This window comes from Piliocolobus tephrosceles, chromosome 10 (assembly GCF_002776525.5).
Source record: "Piliocolobus tephrosceles isolate RC106 chromosome 10, ASM277652v3, whole genome shotgun sequence".
Lineage (NCBI taxonomy): Eukaryota > Metazoa > Chordata > Mammalia > Primates > Cercopithecidae > Piliocolobus > Piliocolobus tephrosceles.
Window position 1 is genome coordinate 127474031 of NC_045443.1, and position 19457 is coordinate 127493487.

The 19457-nt window shown below is 42.8% G+C and overlaps 1 protein-coding gene and 1 long non-coding RNA gene across 2 annotated transcripts in view; both read right to left on the reverse strand.

The window, feature by feature from the left end:
* TMEM132D (transmembrane protein 132D) overlaps positions 1-19457 on the reverse strand; it is an 810921-nt gene that overhangs the window by 745310 nt on the left and 46154 nt on the right. The window lies entirely within an intron of this gene.
* On the reverse strand, positions 16554-19273 carry LOC111522975. Its single transcript, XR_002725388.2, has 2 exons — positions 18890-19273; positions 16554-18140 (listed from the first exon to the last, which is right to left on the reverse strand). It is a non-coding gene; the product is annotated as an uncharacterized LOC111522975 (long non-coding RNA).

Here is a 19457-nt window from a genome sequence, read left to right on the forward strand (position 1 = left end):
CTCCTCGCTTCTGTTCTGGCCCCTCCTCGCTTCTGTTCTGGCCCCTCCTCGCTCCTGTTCTGGCCCCTCCTCGCTTCTGTTCTGGCCCCCGGCCTTGAGCAGCAGGACCTGAGTCTGTTTCAGGATGAGCACAATTGCTGTGATGAAGGCATCAGGCGGCAGGGCTCACAGTGCAAACCCACAGATGGAACCCCGTCCACAGAGGGCTCAGGCCAGCACTGTCTTAAAATCATCTGAATCTCACCATCTGAAGTGGAAAGCACACGCTCTATTCCCCACAGGCTGCACGCTGGGCCGTTTTACTCATCAGGAACTTGGGGCACAGTGGATGGAACCTATGAGCGTTTTGGTATCCAAACAGGAACTGATAAAGATGGATACTATGGAGAATTGAAGACAAGGGAGATGAACAAACAGCAACGTGCCCAGATCTTAGGAAACACTTGCTTACTGAATGAAGCAGGTAAAAAAGGAAGACAGGATAGACTGTAACATCAGCCGTATGCACTAAGACACATGCCCACATGGCGTCTGTCTTTAGTTTACAAAGACGCAGGGATATTTGAGGCTTGATAGCAGAGGCATTAGGATTGGCACCCATGGGAGATGAGAAATGGCCCTAGTGCAAGGAGATGCAGGAAAAGCAGAAAATACAGAAAGGAAAAGGCTTTGCTGGAGTTAATGAGAGTCTGTCCTCAAACTGAGGTTAACTCACTTTTCTGTGCATGAGGTTTTACGGTTTTGGGGGGTTCGTTTTTGTTTGTGTTTTGAGATAGGATCTCACTTTGTCACCCAGGCTGAAGTGCAGTGGCGCGATCTTGGCTCAATGAAGCTTCAACCTCCCAGGTTCAAGCGATCGATCCTCCTACCTCAGCCCCTCAAGTAGCTGGGATTACAAGCAGGCACCACCATGCCCAGCTAATTTTTTTATTTTTAGTAGAGACAAGGTTTCACCACGTTGTGCAGGCTGGTCTCAAACTCCTGACCTCAAACGGTCCACCTGCCTCGGCCTCCCAAAGTGCTGGGATTACAGGCTTGAGCTACCACACCCAGCCTGTGCATGAGGTTTTAAAAAATCATGGGCAAAAAAGACTGTAATGTGAAAAATTATTATCTTGGTTGGGAAAATGATAAATCCTTTAAATGTATAGTATAGTTGTTTGATTAAACGGGGCAGGGACATCTATGGCACACCTCATACTCACGTGCCTTCCCATATTTTCCCAATGCCTTGCAGGGATGAGTCCCTGGGACCAGCTGTGCTCCTACACACTCTGAATGGTCCAGCCCCTTCATTGCTGGAGCACCTCAGAGCTTGAGTCTGACCGTCTAGGGGCTCGTTCTCCACCATGGGGAGGCGTGGAGCCCTCCTGGGACAGATGGTACAACTCCCAGATGCTCAAGCTTCCATCAGCCTGTTCCCTGAGCAGCAGCACTTCACTGTCTTGTACTAAACATATAACTGAAATGAGAAATACAACCCTGTGAAGTCCTGGGGTGTCCCAGTACCCAGCACATCCTAACAATCCCAACTCATGTAGCTGTGTCAATGCATCAACTGCCATTGAATGGCTATATATTTACCTATTAGTCATATTTCATATGGAGGGTGAGTGCATGTCACATGTTTAATATGACTGTGATGGAGCCTCTCAAAGGAAGGATGGTTAGATCTTGCAAAATCCTTTAAAAAGCCCCGTCTGCTCCAACTACCATTTCACATCTGGCTTAATCCTCTGGTCTAATGTGCTCCCTGACCTCTGCAGACATTTGGAGCTGAGACCTTGTGATCTCAGCATCCTCTCGAGACAGGAGAGAGAGAGTTCTCCATCAGCTGAATCTCAACATCTATGCAGTGTTTCCTATGATCAACAGAATGGGTGTTTGTTAACTAAATGATTCTGATAATTAAGTGGATTGTTTGTGTCTCCAGGAATGCAGAGTGAGTGTGTGTGTGTGTGTGTGTGTGCGTACCTCCGAATACTAACTGAGAGAATGTCATATTACCCAAGTACATGCTACATTTCATAAATGTAAAGATGTATACATTAGCTCTTTATGAAGTAAAAGTAGTGCTTCTATAACAACATAATGACACTACCTTCCTTCTATGTGCATAAAATAAACATCTCCCATGAATCATTAAATCATAAAAAGGGTCCCCAAAAATCATAAAAAGAGATGAATTACTGCAGTAAAATGACTCTCTAGGCGTCTGTTGATATTTACACACACAGTTACTAAAATCCAGCAGTCTGAGGCAACGATTATTGTACGGTACTTACCTCCCTACAAACTTAAAGATTTGGACAGCTTGTTAAAAAAATACATTGCTGTTCTAGCCATTAACAGACTAATTAAGGAAATCATTAACAAATCTATCCCTCTAATTGATTCCAAATTTTGCCAAGCAAAGAAGAAAATGTAAATGAAAAAGAAAAGAAATCTATTCCCAACCTACAGGAGAAAGGAGTTGGGTTCAAAGACACTCTCTAGGAAATGGAAACCAGGACACGTTTGTTGTCAATACACAGCACTGTGTGAGACCACTGCCACTTAAAGGAATGTATTCCAGAAATAATTATGTAATCTAGGCAGTAACATATGTGCTACCTAAGTCTAGTAATTTTTTTTTATAGATACTCCTTGCATTATTTGAAATATGCATGTTTGTGGAAAGTATTTTGTGACCATTTTCTTTGTTGACATCTCCCTAAAATAATTTATTCTCAAGGATATTCCCTTTTCATGGGAGCTGGAAATACCGAAACTAAACACAGGTCCACGGTGCTATTTACAAGGCAGAGAGGACTGTACTGAAGACCTCAGTACAAAATTCACATGCCCAGATGAATTTTGTTAAGTTGCTAAGTTTACAAACAATTGCTTTTTAAAATTTTCTACAGTTGCAGGCAAAATACAAACAAAAAACACGCACATACACAAAAAAGAATAGCACCTTTTTCTTCCTCAATGAGGCAACTTCTCCAAACAGAAGCATTTATGCTTTAAAAGATGAAAACCAAGGAGAAGTAATTTATTCCCACTCCAAAGTTGCTCAGACCTTTCTAATAGTGATTTCCCCCCCACCAAATGAAAAGCTTGCTTTCAATGTCTTTGATCTGCTGTTAATATTTTTAACCCAAAACATAAACGCAGATGATTTACTTCCCAACCACCCGCCCATGTCTCTCTCAGAATGAATGAACTAAAACATCGCAATAGCTCCTGGACTTCCCGCCTCTCCGGAGCCCATGAAATATACATGAAATGGTTTCGTGCCACCTGCAAATGAGAAAGTCAAATAAAATTTATAGTTTAGAGGCAGATTTCCAAAAACCCTGGAATGGCTAATTTAATACATCTGTCATATATAATTACCCACAAAATGTAATCCAAAACATCTATTTTTTTCTTTCTCTCTTCAGACAAAAATAAAGCAACTACCCAGACCTAAGCCTAAACAGCTGCCCCACCAAACAAGGATATTCACCTCTGATGTTTTCATGCACCAATAAAATTTGATCATTCAATGTGCTTTTCAGGAGGAGTTGCTCTCTCCATTACAGAAACTGCTAAACTGGATTCCTGGTCTTTTTAAAGGATGACCATAAATCAGGATTAAAAGCCATGGGTGAGCTGCTATTAACTCAGAATGTCCACACTGTCTTTTCTAAATCACTCACCAACCCAGGTACGATCAAGGAAAAAGGACTGCCCAAGGTATGCTCCAGAATAGAAAGCGTCTTTCCAAGTCTCTTCCTAAAAATCTGAAAGACTGCATTTATGGTCTAGATGCAATTTGAGAGAATGCAACGGTTTCTTATATGGAAGGAGAGAGACAAAACATTTATAAAACTTTGTCTGCCAGAACGGCCAGTTCAGGCATTGCACTTTTCCCTAGATCTGATTTCTTAGTTACTTAGATTTTAGATTGCCCATCGCCCTTCCACTGAATCCAAGGAAAGAGGAGTAAGAAAAGACAGGCTTAATGCAGATGTGGCTCTGTAACTGTTGGTTAAAGTGGGTAAAAAATATTTGTGCCATATATGATCAAGTGTTATTTTAAATACAGAATGAGCTCTTAGAAAGTAATCAAAAAGAGAAATACTCTAACACTAAAAAATAGTATTCATAGGATATGAATAGGAAAGAGTGATTCTTCAAAGAAAAAAATGCCAGCGGCAAACAAGAAAACGATTTAACCTAGTAGTAATCAAAGACAAGCAAATTAAAAGAATAATGAGATATTCTTTTTTCCCCTTAATTATAATACTTACTGTTGGCAAGGGAACAATGTAACTGATATTTCACACACTGCTATATTCCATTTAGCAGTATAAACTACTGTCATTTTTTGGAGGTCAGTTTAGAATAGGAACTTTTAAACTTAAAACTCTTTTTCTTTTTTTTGAGATGAAGTCTCCCTCTGTTGCCCAGACTGGAGTGCAGTGGTGCAATCTCAGCTCACTGCCACCTCCACCACCAGGTTCAAGCGATTCTCCTGCCTCAGCTTCCCGAGTAGCTGGGATTACAGGCGCCCACTACCATGCCCGGCTAATTTTTTTTTTTTTTTTTTGAGACGGAATCTCACACTGTCACCCAGGCTGGAGTGTAGTGATGTGATCTCAGTCCCTGCAACCTTCGACTCCCAGTTTCAAGCAATCCTCCTGTCTCAGTCTCCCGAGTCGCCGGAATTACAGGTGCGTGCCACTACACCTGGCTAATTTTTTGTGTTTTTAGTAAAAACGGGGTTTCGCTATGTTGGCCAAGTTGGTCTCGAACTCCTGACCTTGTGATCCGCCCACCTCGGCCTTCCAAAGAGCTGGGATTACAGGCGTGAGCCACCGCACCCGGCCCTAATTTTTGTATTTTTAGTAGAGACAGGGTTTCACCATGGTGGCCAGGCTGGTCTTGAACTCCTGACCTCAAGTGATCTGCCTGCCTTAGCCTCCCAAAGCGCTGGGATTATAGAAGTGAGCCACTGCACCTGGACTTAAACTTCAAACTCTTAAAGTAGGTAGGTGGTCTTGGTCCCAGGAATTCCCCTTCTAGAAATATGCCTTAAAAAAAGACTGAGCATATTTTAAAAAACATATATGAATATAAGGAGAGCTATCACAGCACACTATTGAAAACACTACAAACACTCAGCCAGTCCATAGCAGGTCACTTGGAAGATATGAAGGGAAAGAGAATAGGAGCTTCCAGAGGCGATCGGGACCCAAAGGAACCACGTGGGTGCTGTGCAGTTAAGTCTGAGGCCATCACCCGCTGCAGGGCCAAGCCTGCGGCAACTGGGAGGTGAGGTGAGCACTGATCAAACCCAGCTCCCACACAGAACGTCCGTGAGTGTCTGACTCCCACAGGGTTCATGCAGTGTGTCACCCACTGGCATCTACATTCCTCATTGCCAAACTCAAACGCACCCCTGATCAGTAAAAACTATTTTAATACAGCCCCTAAATATGTGTATTATGACACCCATGAATGTACTAATATATCATGCACATTACAAAATATAACCTCAAGTTTTTAAGTGTTTAGGATAAAATGTAAATTACATACAAATCAAAGCTCTATTTTCCTTGTACACTCCCTGGGTGAGAGAGGCTCCCGGAGGCTCTTCTTCCTCTGCAGAACACACCTGGTGCGGTGAGAGGTGTCGGCTGAGGCAGGCAGCACACCTGCCGGGCTTTCCAGTGACCTTGGGCACTGACCCCCACACAGAGCTTCCAGCCCCTCCCTGACTACGGCCCCAAGGACGCCCCTCCCAGGCTGTCTGAGGATTCACGAAAGTGCCTATGCCAAGTCCCTGGCACCCAGGGTTGAATTCCTTCATTTGAGCACCCGTCCAGCGGCCTTCATTGTAAGCTCTCAGTGAACAGATCCGCGGACATCAAAATACAAACATTCTCCAACTTCAATCCATAACATGAATTATAATGAGAAAAGAAAATATGTTTTAGTTTTAAGTTTCTATAATTTTAAAAATATTTATATATCTATTTTTTATTCCTCCGGGTAATCCAGACCTTCGAGAATGCACACACGGAAAGGAAAACGCCCAGCGCAGGGGCTGCTGCAGCCCGCCCTCAAGCCTTCCTCCAGCAAGGTGGCTCCCCGTGAGGCCGCCGGCTTCACGGGCCAGCTCCAGGCTGTGTTCCAGCTTGACCCTGGCGGCCTGGGCAATGCCAGCAAGCTTCTGAAGCCATTAGTGCCTCAGTTCCTAATACTCAAACATGGAACAAGGGCCCCTGCCTCATGGGACTTGTAACAATTAAATACGACAACACTCGAATACAATGGTTGCTTAGTGCTTAGTAAATAGAGCATTACAGCTTAATAAGGAAAGCATGAAATGCTTAATAATCATCACCTAGAATTGTTATTGTCAATAATGACTAAATTTAAGAACAATCATTAGCTGAGTGTGCTGTTTGGTTGCGGAACTGGGGGAGTCTCTAGCAGGATACAGATGAATTGTATTCAACTTTATCACAATGAAATGTAAAAATAATCAAATCTGGGCACTGCGATGTATAAACACACAGAGTTAACACATTACATATTAAATACTGTATTTGACATATGCACACACCCATGTATATACGTAATTCTACTTTTTTAAAGTCTCAACAATGTAGTTACCAAAAGTTTTCAACGTGCTCTGAATTATTCTTTTCCCCCTTGGAGAGTATCAAATCTCAAAAGGAAGACAGAAAAGATTCACATAATTCTGAAAAAATCTATTTTTAAGATAAAAAAAGAAAGAAAAAAAAAGAAATTGCCATGGGTGGTTGCTTCGAAGCCCTCGTAAGATTGTCTAATTAGATTGAATGACTTTTTATTTCATTCATTCAGGGCCGAGAGATGATGAAATCCCAGTTTAATCAACCCTTGGTCCCAGGGCTGCTCAGAAAAAAACTTTTCCTCAAAACCATGAACTTCTGCCAAGAGTGTGTTAATTTTAGCTTCTGTATTTCCTTCTTCCCTCTGTAATAGTAATGAGGTGCCCTGAAATGTTAATATTACTTGGGATGTTCATTTAAACTCTTTCTGAAACTTATGCCCTAAGTTCTCTTTTTTTAATAGGCAAAGTGATGTTTTGTGAAGTGAGAGGCACAGATGGAGAAATCAACGAGGAAGTGGTGAAGGTGAATGCGTCGGTGCTAAAATATTAATTGTATTTAAATGAGAATGTCCTCTCTTTTCCCCAGAATACCAAAGCAATCAACTCAGGAATAGTCTATTGGATAAATGGGTTCTAGTCCCTTTAATAAAAATAAAACTAATATATAAGAACATTAAGTAATAGTCGTAATGGCTGATATTCGTTAAGCGCCTCCTAAGAGCCAGCCCCTGCTCTAAGCACGTATGTGTGGTAACCTGGATGTCTAACTCCACAATTGCAACATTGCATTTTCTTAAAGTGATGGAGACCCTGGGGATAGACACAGAGATTTTAGGTGGTTTAAAAAACTGGCATTAAATAGGACTGGGTTGTTCTGTGAAGAAAGTATTCTCTTTCCAATCTCTTGCCAATCCTATTGATGCCATTGAGGCAGAAATATTTCTCTTTGTTTTATTTTTTGTTTCGAGATAGAGTCCTGCTCTGTTTCCCAGGCTGAAGCACAGTAGTGTGATCTTATCTCACTGCAGCCTCAGCCTCCTGGGCTCAAGCGGTCCTCCCACCTCTGACTCCTGAGTAGCTGGGACTACAGGCACATGACCCCACGCCCAGCTGATTTTTTAATTTTCTGCAGAGATGGGGTCTCACCATGTTGCCCAGGCGGGTCTAGAACTCCTTGGCTCAAGTGATCCTCCAGACTTGACCTCCCAAAGATCTGAGATTTGAGGCAAGGGAGAGATTTCTGCTTCCTGCTGGTGTATCTTCAATTTCCCCTAGCATTGCCAATCTCCCCTTTTAGTGGAGACAGAGCAGGACACCATATCTACTAAGAGACGAGTCATCCTGTTTGCTTTTGTTGTGTTCAATTTTTAGCCTCTATTTTTCATAAATAATCCTGGCTATCCACTTATATGAGTTATGTAAAAATTCTTACATGGGGTCAATACTAGCCTGCATATTTCAACACATCTGAAGAGCGGATAAATCTCATGACATCTTATTTTTAATGAAATACGGTAACTTATGCCAATGTAACTTTACATGCTTGAAAAAATTGAGGGAAGGGGGAAGGAGAGAGCGCTTGCATGAGAAGCATATAATTTGAAGAGGTGAGCCTGCAAGTCACTCTGCCAGGTGGGCATTTGACCTGGAGTGTGTGTGAGATGAGGTCTCATGCCTACCCCCTCTACTCTCAGGATCCCTCATCTCTCTTGTAACGTCTCTTGCCAAGACGAATGTAATCCCAATGTTTAGGGAGATTATTTACCACTATTAAAGAGTCCAACAATTTCACTGATGTTCATCTGACAAAGCTCATCAGGTTTAAAAGAAAACCTTACAGTGCTGGACTTTCTGAGCAAAGCCCGTGAGCCCTTATGCACCTGTAAATAACGAGAAGAACAACGCTGCACTTGGAGAAATGTCTTCAGTATAAGCAGGTGTGTTAAGGCCACATGGTGAAATCAATGCTTTCAGTTCCAACAGAATCATAACCTCTCCCTTCTATGGTCCCAGAACTCATCTTTTGCATTGTCAAGGGGCTGAATCACAGTCCTTAATGAACTAATCACAATAGGATTTTGAGTCATAAAATCCACTTTCCGGGCCCGGCGCGGTGGCTCAAGCCTGTAATCCCAGCACTTTGGGAGGCCGAGACGGGCGGATCACGAGGTCAGGAGATCGAGACCATCCTGGCTAACACGGTGAAACCCCGTCTCTACTAAAAATACAAAAAACTAGCCGGGCGAGGTGGCAGCGCCTGTAGTCCCAGCTACTCGGGAGGCTGAGGCAAGAGAATGGCGTAAACCCGGGAGGCGGAGCTTGCAGTGAGCTGAGATCTGGCCACTGCACTCCAGCCTGGGCGACAGAGCGAGACTCCGTCTCAACAAAAAAAAAAAAAAAAATCCACTTTCCATTTGGGCTTGGAGTCGTGGAGGTCACACTAAGCAACATCCATTTGAAGGAAGGATAGAGCCATCTATTCATGAGACAGGAGGAATTTCAAAACATCTGGTGATGATTATGCTCTATAATCAGCTGACATTTCTACTTCCTTTACCTCTGATGCAAATGCAATGAGATCAAACAAACTCCCATGGAGCGAGCTGGTAAAACACTTAAAGTGCTACCTTTCCCTGTGTTTTCAAAACAAGAAGTTTACCTTTTGGTGTACAGAGAATTGGTGAGATCAGGTACTTTCCTTATTCATTTTATTTCAATATCTAGAAGAAAAATATATGTATTCAAGGGAAATAAACATGAGATTAATATGTATGGATGCATGTATTTAAAATATGCATACCGAGTAAATCTGTTTTGTGGCTAATATCCCAGGGATAACTAATAATCAAAACAACATTTCCCTATAAGCATGTTTAAATGCAGATTTAAGTTCCTGAGAAATGTCATAGCCTAAGAGGAACTTCTAAAGGCAGAGAAAACCTGAATGTCTTTCTTTGTGCTGCTGTTTTGGAGGTATCAAAAGCAACATATTTTACATTAGTCAGAAATAAATAACAACAAAACCATCCACAACCTTTTTGGGGAATGAAACACATCTGAGATGGGAAGGGTCACGCTTGCAATCACTATACTTGGCTTTTCTCTTACTACGTGGAAATTCTAGAGATACTGACTGTGTTTAAATATTATCCTACAAAAGCCCCTCAGCTACCCCTCTGGTAAGGTCTGTCTCAAAATTTCATTACAAGTTCATATTAGATTTAACCCAAATTAAAGTGATTCTCAAAGCAAAATCACTGTATTATAAACAATATTCAGTAAAATTCAAATCAAATTGACACAGGGCAGGTGAGCCCCCAAATTGGGGCTTAACCCAGGAGGGTTCTTGCCATTGCCCAGGAGAGAATTCAACGGTGAATCGGTGGTGGCTTTTACTGAAGCAGCAGTGAAGAGCAGCAGCAGAGGTCCTGCTCCTTGCAGAGCGGGGCTGCTCCACAGGCCATGTGCCCAGAGCAGTAGCTCAGAGGCAGTTCTGTGGTCGTATTGATACCCACTCTCAATTACATGCAAATTAAGGGCAAATTATGCAGAAGTTTCTAGAAATAGAGTAGTAACTTCCAGGTCATTGGGTCATTGCCACGGAAAGGAGAAGCAACTTCTGGGTGTTACCATGGCAATGATAAACTGACATGGACTGGTGGGCGTTTCTTATGGGGAGGTGCTTCTGCCTTGTCCCTGTTTCAGGTAGTCTTCAATCTGGTCCAGAGCCTAAGCCCCACCTTTGGAGTCAAGTCTCACCTCCTACTTCAAACTGACCTAAGTTTATCTAATTATTACTCTGTGTGATCAATTTGCATTTAATTACCCATGCACTTATCACAGCCTTTCATTCATTCCTGCATTTGCATGCTTGCTTAGAGCTAGTTCTCCTTCTATTTGAAAATGACTTTAGCATCTCTTTCACTGAAGGCTGTGTCAAAGTCTTTCTGGTTGGTTTTTCAAAAATACTATTATGTAGTCTTCATTTTTGAAGAATATATTTTCTATATACAGAATTCTAGGTCCTTGGGTTCTCTGCATCTTAAACACATCACTCCATTGTCTTCTGAATGTCATTATTTCTGTTGAAAAGTCAACTTTAATCTTATTGTTGCTTCTTATAAGTTAATTGTCATTTTCCTCTTTTTAGCAAATCCATCATGATATACCCAGGTGTGATTTCCTTTACAGTAATTCTGGTTGGACATCATATCACTTCTTGAATCTGTGGCTTGATGTTGCTCACTAGCTTTGGAAAATTCTCTGTTTCTCTCTTTCATATTTGCTCTTCAGAATATTTTCTCCTGACCTGTATTCCAGTTCACTAATTCTAAAATTCTCTTAAGCCAAAGGATCATATTTTTAATTTTGGTTATTCTATCATTTGGTTATAGAATTTTTATTTGATTCTCTGTATATATTTTAATTTCCTGCTAATCTTGTCATGTTTCCTTTTATTGATTTATTATAGTTATTTTTAAATCCACTATGAAAATTCCAGTATCTGGATCATCCATGAGTCAATTTCTGCCCCCCTCCCTTGGCCTTAGTTTCTGGTATGCCTGGGAAATTTTTCACTGGATGCCAGACAATGTATATGAAAAATTATAAATACTGTGGATTTATTTTGTTGCAAGCAGGCAATAGAGTAAGAGGAGAGATTCTTAATCCAGGCTGTGCTTGAACTATTTCAAAGTAGATGTTGAGTTTCAGTGAGGATTAATTATTTCTGGTTCACTCGTGTTCCAGGCTTCTGGCTGTTTGGGAACTGCAACAAAGAGCCCGAATGTTGACTGGCCCATCCTCCTGGGCAGGTCCTGAACTTCATTTTTGTCTCTCTAGGTCAACATTATTATGAGCTGTTGCTTACCTCCTCGGCCTCTTAGCTGGCACTTTCTGTTCAATTCCCCAGCCTTTTGTCTGCTGTGATTAATTGGAAATGTTTCAAGAGCAACAGGGGTGCAAAATACTGGAATCACTCCGAGGCTTTTCCCTCTTCTCCAGGTTCTTACCCTCAGTCTTGGCTGCTGTGGTAGCCTTGAACTTCAATTTTAGTATTCCCATGTCTGAGGGGCTTCCTACAGCTCCCGTCAGCTCTGTTCACCCTTGGCCATAGCCTAAAATCAGCAGAGGCACTGGTTCAAAAGGCATTTCCAAATATTAGGAACACTCACTGGTTTTCTATGCTGTAGTGGAGTACAGATATCTGACACTCCTCTAATCCAGGGGTGAGGTCCACGTCCTTGCTCTGTGACTGCTTTGACCTCCCTACAGAACGGGACTGAAGTGACATTCTGCTAGTCTCCTGGCTCAAGCCTCAGAGACTGGCAGCTTCCACTTCCTGTCTTTCAGAATACTTGCCCTGGAAAAAAAAGAGATGTCGTGCAAGAAATCTGACAACCCTAAAACTCATGCAATGAGGAATCCCAAGGTAGCCACGGGAGAAGCTACCCGACATGGATGGGGTAGCCTTCAGAGGACCCCAGCCACATCCACCACCTGCCCGCAATAGTGTTAGGGACTCCAAGCAGAATGACACAGCTGAACTCATCAGCTCCAAGAACCTGAAATGGGGGTGTGTCTGCTCAAATTAAAAGCACTCTATGTAAGTTGGAGTTTAGCAATGATTTTGCATAATGTGTTGATTGATCTGTTCAATTAACTCAACTAAGTGAGAGTTGACTCCCCTCTGGATGCTGAGCATGGCGATTTATTCCAGCAGGATTTCCTCTCTGAACCAACGGTACGTCCTTTGTCTCTGACATCTATTAGGTTGGTGCAAAAGTAATTGTGGTTTTTTGCCCATAAAATACTCAAAAATCATTTATTTCCTAATGGTTCCTTTGGAAACCATCACAGCGATTCTGTAAAGATTTCAAGTGCATATCGTCCCTAAAGGATCTGTCCTGAAATGAAGCATGAAGGAATTGGGACACAGAAGTGACAATTTTTGTTCTTCAATAGATAACGAGAACTGTTTCCCAGTACAGGAATGCTTCAGCTTAGTCTTGAGATAAAAATGTCTTGTTTGGGTAGGTTGGTCTTAGCACTTAAAAAATCTGAACATCAAAAAGACTCGTTTTCCAATGGGGGAAAAAGTAGAAAATGGTATCGAGAAGGTAAAATAGTCTACATTGACTCTTAGCAAGGACTGTCCTGTACTGGGTAGAGGTGTAGGATAGTCACTTGCAAATTAGATAGTTTCTGTTTAGGAAAATGTGGGCACTTTGGCGTTTTCACTGGGTTTGTCTTTTTGATGAGTTACTTTAATTTCTCCTGTTTCTCAATTTCATAAATCACAAAAATTCAAAATAATTTTGAGGGATCATTTTAGTTACTCCCAAAGATTGATTCTTAGAGTATCTTGAGTTGAAACCAATGAGTTGTTAAGGTCCCATCAGCACATGTGAGTCAACACATCCTTGAAGTGGGAGGGACAGCCATGTGAAGAAGTGAATTCTTCTATCACCACTATCTGTCCTACTCATCTTCCTCCTTGCTTCCCTCAACTTCATCCCACTGTTCCTGGTCACATCCTCTTGCCTCATCCCAGCCAAGTGTATTTCCCCTCCTGCCTCTTGTAGAATTGCAAATTATTATTTTAAGGCTGGAATATTCATTCACTCCCAAGATTGGAGTAGGGGCTTAGTAATTAAGGAGAAATGTTCCAGATAAAAACATGTTCTATGTGATCACAGACAGGAGTTTAGAATGCAACCAGTTAGACCTTAAGCATCCCTGGTTTTCCAGTCTCCACTTTTACAAAGGGACATCTCAGAGCTTCAACAGTGGTCTAGTCATGTTTAATCAACTGTCATTTCCCAAACCCAAGTGTATTCCATTTTGATATCTCTCTATATAAATATGCTGCTTTTTAAAACATTTTTAAGAATATAAGCAAGCTTTTCTAAAATATATACCTAAATACCAAAAAATACAAGTATAAACCATACTTCTGTTTCTCTAGGGGAAAAAGCAAATCTCCCAGCTTAGTTTGAGTCATCAATCCAAAACTGAAAATAAAAACCTTGAGATGCAGTTTGCTCTGACTTCACAAAAATCAAATTCCTTTATATATAATAATTGAATTTGAATCTGCTAGTCATGTGAACACAGCTATAGATGACTATTTATACCACATAATTATTAAATTGCAATACCATTGACATTCCCACCAAAAAAGGGATATGGCTTCATCATCTACAAAAGCTAACTGGTCACTCCATGACTGCTGCTGGTGAGGAAAGCAGGGGAGTCAAAGTGCAGGGAAGGAACTGAGCTTTAGCGAGGCCAGCTCCCTGCCAGGCAATGCGGAAGGCATTGCGTAAACATTCTCTCCTCTGAATCTTGCAATAGTCCTATAAATTATGATATCAGTATACACAATTACACAGATAAGGCAGTTGAGTCAGAAAATGTTCAGAGTAAACTATAATAAATACCAGAGCCAAGGTTTTATCTTGGTGCTGCGTGACCCCTGAATAAACCCAGGGGCTTGGCGCTATTCCACACCGCCTCACCCTGCCTGTCTTGTCAAACGGATGGGGATATTTGCATAAGTTCTTAACAGCAAGAGAAAAATGCTCACGCATATAGCAATAGTCTTCTATTTGGTAAGAGCCTCCACTGACGTGTGGAATTCCCATATATTTGTAGATTTGAAAACCATGATCCTAGACCTAGTTTCTTTCTGAAGGTATTTTGTTTGAGAGCTGAGGAAGTGAAAGGCCCAAGTCGGAAAGAAGTAGTGGATCTCTCTCTCCTCTCTCCCCTCTCCCCCCTCCCCTCTCCCCCCTCCCCTCTCCCCTCTCCCCCCTCCCCTTCCTCCCTCCCCTCTCCCCCTCCCATCTCCCCTCTCCCTCTCCCCTCTCCCCTCTCCCCTCTCTCTCTCTCTCTCCTCTATGTCTCCTGTGCTCACATTGATTTTTGCAAAGCTCCAATCTTGAAGGACGAGGAACACATGACTCACAGACAGGAGGAAGGAGCTAGGGGAATTCTTTCCAGTTCTGGGTGAACACTCCACAGGGCCCCCAAGTCATCATTCAACCCTGAGCCCTTTAATAAACGTATCCTTTACTGGGGCCAGGCCTGCCCCCATGGCAGATGTGCACCAGGCACTTGTTTCTAAGTTCACGGGAAACTTGGCCATGCAAAGATGAAACATGTTAAGGGGATGTGGGTGGGGCAAAAATATCAGCAAAGGTGACATCAAGATTCCTATAAGTATGCAATGCACATTTCAAGACCGTCAGGGTGGGTAAGGGTTGGTTCCCGTTGTTGTTCACATTATCTTGCTTTGGTTTGTTTGCTTGCAGGGGTCTGGGTATGGACAGGGTATTTTATACATATGTCTTCTGTAGGAATCAGGACGTTTTCTACAATACTTCCTAGAGTTGAATAAAGATCAGAAATTGGCAACATTCGATCAGAAAGCTTTCTGCAAATCCACCAGCGTGTTCCAGTAAAAGGACAAGCTGAGGCTACATGTTTAGCACAAATGCTTTTAATTGTTACAAATGACGATTTATTCATATTTATGCAATGCCACACACATTGGGGGGGGGGCTTTTCCATGCGAGGACACAAAATAAATACTTTTCTTAATTAGATTCCTTTGAAGAAAAAGCTCACCAAAAATAACAGCGGCCAGGCATTTTGTATTGGTTCCAGCAGATTCCACCAGGAGGAACACCCAGTCATCAGCAGTTACTGGTGCGTGGGAATCAGAGCACAGAAATAAAGGTGAAACTGAGGTCAATATTTACTTCACAAAGGGAACAACATCTCAATATTCATGCAAATATTAGCTCGTAAAATACAGTTTTCATTCTGAATGCTTCTCTCCAAATATCTAGCACAGATGTAGTCAGGTAGATGTTGGTATCCACAGGGAAAACTGACTTCTAGAAAGTTAATCAGCATCAAATTTGCATATACAGCCAATCTGAGCACATGCAAACTACATTTTCTTTATGCTGAACAGTTTCCCAATTATTTGGAAATTAGTTGACTTGCTTTTCACATTTAGAATTTTAAAATCTCCTAGCTCATTATAGAGACTCTTTTAAAGCAGTCAGAACAGATTTCCTTCTCGCAGGCTACGATAATAAATATTCAATTGAAAAATTGTTCATTTACCACAAGTTGCCACATTGTTGATTAAATTGTACACACGCCAGCATTAACACTGCTCTCGGGTGGAAATAATTGGAACTTCAATGACATGCAAAGCGCTGTACAAAAGTACAAGAATGTTTACTGCAGCATGATTTGTAATAGTGAAAAATTCAAGGCAACCAAAGTGTTAGCAGTAATACAATGAATTACAGCACATTAACACTGTTTTATTTTTAAGTGATGTGTGTGCCCATGTTCACAGCACTGCTTCCCTACAGCGGTGCATGCTGCGCACTGTAAAACTCCAAGGGAGATGCCTGCATCACAGTCTATGTCAGGGGCCAGCAAACTTTCCATAAAGGGCCAGAGAGTCAATATTTTAGGCTTTGTGAGTCACAGGGTCTTTGCCACAACTACTCAATTCTGCCACCAATGTATGAGTATGGCTAGATTTTAATAAAACTTTGTGTTTGGCCACCATAATTGGAATTTTGTGTAATTTTCACATTGTAAAACCTTATTTTGACTTTTTAACCATTTAAAAAATGTAAAGATTTTAAACTCACAGAACATACAAGAACAGGTGGCACAGGCTGGGCTTGACCCTCGAGCCACAGCTTGCAGCCCCTGGTGTATGTGGATGTCATCAACTGAAGTCACATCACCCACAACCTGCACAACCTCATGCAAAAGCCTTGTGCAAATGTGTAAAGCCTGAAAACACTGCCCCAAACTCCTAACAGCTGTTACCTCTAGGGTCTGGGGACGGGGAGAGAGGATGCAGAAGAGGATACAAGTTTTATTTTATTTTCTGAGTGTATATATTTTTATCCATAGAAATACACAACCAAGGCCAGGTGCAGTGGCTCACACCTGTAATACCAGCACTTTGGGAGGCCAAGGCGGGCAGATCACTCGAGCCTAGGAGTTTGAGACCAGCTTGGGTAACATGGCGAAACCCTGTCTCTACAAAAAATACAAAAATGAGCTGGGCTTGGTGATGCACGCCTGTAGTCACAGCTGCTCATAAGGTTGAAGTGGGGGGATTACTTGAGCCCAGTAGGTTGAGGCTGAAGTGAGCTGTGATCACACTGCTATACTCCAGCCTAGGCAACAGAGCAAGACCCCATCTGAAAAAATAAAGAAAAAAAAAAAAACAATGCACAACCAATTCTTTGTAAAGACTAAAAATGAATGGGTCTCAAGCCTACTGTGTATTTAGAGAGCAGAGAGTCCCACAGCAGTCAGATCAGGGGTGATCTCTGGAGATGGGGAAGGAGTGGTATCTTGAAAGCAGAACATCGAGGGGTGAGGACAAAGTTTCATTCATGACCCTGCATCATGCTTATACAAGGGAATGCTTTATAGTAAGTCGTAAACTGTCATTTGTGTTTTGTGTGCTTTTCACTGTGCCTCTAAAAGAAGATTCTGTGGTAGGCTAATCATTCCTCATTCTCCGGGAGACTCTCCAAACTTTTCTGAAGCTGAATCAGGATGCTGAGATTGACCACTAAAAATTACAATGAACTATGCAGCAATAAAATATCCAATCTAAAATGCTACTCTTTAATTCACGTCACTGCCACGAAACTCCAGTGTAACATGATGGAAGACTGATGGATGCAAACATTCTCCACTCTAAACATCCCTCAGGTCTGAAGAAAGATCTGAGACCCAGTCCCAGCTTAAGAAAGGCCTGTGGAAAAGCCACCCCATTAGAGCGTGCCTTTGCCGTTGGCACCACCTCCCTCTAACCCTCCCAGAGTCCACAGTCACAGAGGGAAAAGGGAGACTGATGTGCAGAATCCATTCTGTTCTCAATTTAACTTCAGAAATTGATGGTGTTTCTAGATGAGGGGAATGGTTTCCTTGGACAATGAGGAGAATGCCATGGTGTCCTAAATCCCCACAGAGAAGCGCAGAGGATACTGACCAGGAACAAGGGGCTGTTTGCACCCACGGGAAGGACAGCGCCATGGGGCAATGAGCGAGGGCTCTCATCCAAGGTCAGCCTGCACCCAGCCGAGAGCCTCCAAGAACACTCAAGCCTTCAAGCCTTCCTGCTTGCCTATAAGTTTACCTCCCTCTGCTTTAGTCTAAAGCTTCTTCCCATATAAACTAAAATCTTGTGAACCCATCTGTTTCATTATATGAGTCTTAACCAGAACCGATGGTTTGAAAGCGTGAATCCCATGACACTTGGCACACGGGAGGTCCTGGCTGAGCTGGATTTGCATTTGTAGCGGCCCACATGCTCTCTGAGGAGTTACGGAAGAGACCTCCTGTGCAGGTGGCAATTATCAGTGGGTCCTCTCCAAATGCCAATGTCTTTGATCATTGCACTCAGTTTCCTTAGGAGCTGCATCTTCCAGGGAGTGGAGGATGTGTTCTGGGGAAGAGGGAAGTCTTAGATTTGGTTCATAAGTTTACTGGAATACACTCACCACACAACTCCACTGCATCCCTCCACATGCAACAGGACTGAACTTACTGCAAGTCAAGAAACACACAGAAATTTCCACATAACAGAGTGTTGGATCAGAGTCCCGGGCAGGTGGAAAAGCAATGCAGTAATGCAAAGAAAAGCCACGTCTTGGGGATGAGCCTCCGTTTCCTCTTCAGTAACTCCAAGCGGGGATTCTACTGATGCCCACGGCAGTCCTTATCACTTTTACCCCCCATTTCCCATGTTACGTCACTGACTGTTCTGAGCGCACAATGCTTAATGTGGGGAATAAAGCAGGAGTTGATTAAGGCTTAAACAGCAGTCTCTGGGTACATAAAACGTTCAGCTATCACTGAACTTTTACTATGTCCCAGGCACTGTCCTTAGCTGTCTCCAAATTTCACTCTTGAAATTATCACCCCGACCTCTGAGGCAGGCTTGACCATTGCCTCACTTTACAGAAAAGGAAATGCGACACGGGGCCAACGTCACAGGCCAAGGAACTCAGAGGAGCAGGAGTCAGCCCCAGAACTCGGCACACAGTCAATGCCCACGAGTGGGATGTCAAGCCCTGATCGCCAAGTGGGGCGAGAAAATCATTCCCCACAACTCCCCACAGTCCTTCGGGAAAAGCACTGAAATGGATTGAGTTTTCTAAAAATAGTCTCATGAAAGAGTGAGAAAAAACTGACCTCGTGGAACAAAAGCAACACTGCAGTGAGAACGGCCCACCAGGAGAATGACGAAACTCTTTTCTCGCGCTGTCTGACAGTAACGTGGACTGCGTGCCAGCTGCGGGCCAGGAACTCTCTGGATCACTGATACTCATCAGCTCCTCCTAAGTGGATGAGGTAGGTGTTGTGCTAGCACCCATTTTAAAGATATGGAAATGAGACACAGTTAGATAAAATCCCAGCTCATCTTCACACAGCTAGCAAGCACCAGAGCTGGGATCTGAGCCGAGCCATCTGGCTGGAGACTCCCTCACTCCTGACTGCGCTGCCTTTCTGAAACAGCCTCGGGTCTACCAGATGACTTTTCAGAAGGCACCATCCAGCAACCTTGGACCTGCTTTGTTTGCCCACATGGAATTTGCAACGGACTGGATGTTTATGCCCCTCCCCCAAATTAATGCTGAGATCTTAACCAAGGTGATGCTCTTAGACGGCAAGCCCTGTGCAAGACAATCAGGGAACAGAGTCTGGGGAAACGTGATGGGTGCCCTTATGACAGAGTCCGGGGGAACGCGACGGGTGCCCT